The sequence below is a fragment of the Thermobia domestica genome, chromosome 17 (assembly GCF_964235325.1).
Source record: "Thermobia domestica chromosome 17, izTheDome1.hap1.1, whole genome shotgun sequence".
Lineage (NCBI taxonomy): Eukaryota > Metazoa > Arthropoda > Insecta > Zygentoma > Lepismatidae > Thermobia > Thermobia domestica.
In genome coordinates this window covers 110,441,219-110,443,879 of record NC_137470.1, presented here as the reverse complement: position 1 = coordinate 110,443,879, position 2,661 = coordinate 110,441,219, and positions in this window count along the sequence as shown.

Genomic DNA, 2,661 nt, shown 5'->3' with positions numbered 1-2,661 from the left:
GTACAATTAAGACAATTACTTTTTTGTTCCTTATAACCACTTTCTTTTACAACAGACTTATTTCTTAATGTTCTGTAAGTTTATTTACCCTAGAGAAGATTTTATTAAATATTATATTCGTCTCTTCTACAAAATTACTTATTCATATACTTAGTAGTTTCAATAACAATTCGCTTATTTATTAGTGTAATCATTTATCTTTTGAACCTCTTTTTTATATAATTTTAAAATGTATTGGGTCAATGCAGTGTGAGCTGACAATTAAAAATGTGTAAAAACAAAATATGACGAATGTCTTTTTACACAAGAGATACATATAATTTTTTATGTATTTCAATATGCTTACACTTTAATATCCTTACTTCTGTATTTTATTTATCAAATCTCTTCTGTGTGTTATATTTTGTGTGTACAATTGATATAATTTAAATTATATATTATAAATTATATAATTTTAAATTTCTTTCTTCACTGGAATGTATGCTTAGATTTTTCAAAAAAGAATAAAAATTATGATCTTTCTCTAAAGAGACGCTTACTAATTTAATATATATAGTTTCAAATACAAAATATTATTTTTAATAGTGAATAACCTTGTTTTTTCTAGTGAAATAACATTTTCTCATCACTTATTAATATTTTTATGTCGTCTATACCTATTTTTTACATACGTAAGAATTGAAATGCCGTGTTTTTACTGACCAATGCAATGTTTAATATCATATATTGAACCTCTGTTTTAAATATTTTTAAAATTCATTTTTTCAATGCAGTATATCTTTGGGATAAATACTTTTTAAAAAATAAAAAGAAATATTTTACACAATTCTTTATCATTTTTTTCTATTCTATTTCTTGATGGACTTTGTATCTCAAATAATCTATGCTTTTATTTATCAGTGTTTTTCTATATTTCCAGTTTCGAATGTACATGCTCATATTTATTAGATATTTTTCTTTCTATACTTGGATAATTTTTATAATTCATCGCTATAATTTTTATTTCTTCAGTGCCCTTTGTTATTTATATAAATTACATAATTACATATTTCATTACATCAATTGCATAATTACATAATGATATATAACATAAGTTACATACTTGTTTATGCTTAATTTCTGAGTTTTGTCTATTCTCATACCAATTCTTCTTGGTACAATAAATAACTTAAATACTCTTTTACTTAGTGTATTTATTTTATTACATCTTTATTCTTATTTTACCTCATCTATACATATTTTATAGGTATACTTAGTATCTAAAATAATATTTTCTCTTATTTTAGTACACTTCTTCATATTACATTTTGAATCACTACTTTATATATTTTAAAAATTCTTTTGTTTATTCCAGTATGTAGTTACAAGGAAGATAAAGATATCTCAAGAACGATTTTCTCTACAATAGAAATTGCTGAAGAACATTTCCTTCCCTTGACAATAACTTTATTTTATATCATTTGATAAATTTGTATGTTTCTAGTTAGATAATACTTAGATTAATTTCATTGTTTCTATCATATTATTTCTTTTTGAGAAAATAAATAATTTAAATAGTGTTTTCTCTTCTTTATTAGTGCACTTATTTTTGTTTTGAACATCCATTCTATATATGAAAAATTCATTACTTCAACCAGTTAAATAATTCAATCACTTAAATAATGTATGCTTTAATTTATGAGTGCATTTGTTTGATTATATAATGAAGCTGTAATATATAATTCACCTGTTGATTATGGAGTGCGCATTAAAGCAATATTTTTTTCTAAAAACTGAAAATATTGAATGCGATATTTTACACAATATGTACAGTACTAGTTTATTATGTCTTTCTTTTCAGGAATAGTATTAGTTCAGAACATTTGATAATATTATCTTTTTATACTTACACCATTCTTTATCACTAATTATAATCAATATTTTTTCTATTCTATTTCTTGATGGACTTTGTATCTCAAATAATCTATGCTTTTATTTATCAGTGTGTTTTTCTATATTTCCAGTTTCGAATGTACCCTCATGTGCAAAAAAAAGCGTGTATACTGTAAATCAAAATCTTTCGCAATTATTCCATTTTCCTTATGTTTATGGGTAAAATTCAATTATTAGTAAGTGGAGATAACAGAAAGGAATCCATCTACGGAGATATTTCCAAAAAATATAATAAAATAATAAAAGTATTAGCAAAAAACAAAATTATGATCGGTTTTGTGTATACTGGCAATAATGTTTTCGAGGGATTTTTTGCAGAGCAGAGCGCGATTGCACAGGGAATAACAGAATTTGTATGGGCAGAGTTGAAACAAGGAACTGGAAAGTGGAGTAAAATATTGCATTTATTGGCTTAAATCTAGGGTGTAAATTGTCTGCCAAATATAAATTAGTTCCTGTAACCAAGATGATGTACGGAAATATAGAAACAAAGAGAAAACTGTTCTCTTAAGTTTGGAAGTGACATGCTCTATAGCCATAAGCATGTATTTGTTAAGAAAAAGACAGGCACCAGAAGGTAGTCTGTCTGGTCAAGTGGTTAGCTTGGGGGGTTGGTAATTTTTATACTGTTTTGACACCAGATCGAATCCCATCCGATCTCATCCAATTTTTTCTTTACAAAACATTGTAGAAAGTGTATATTTTTTAATGTTAATAAGAACCGAAACA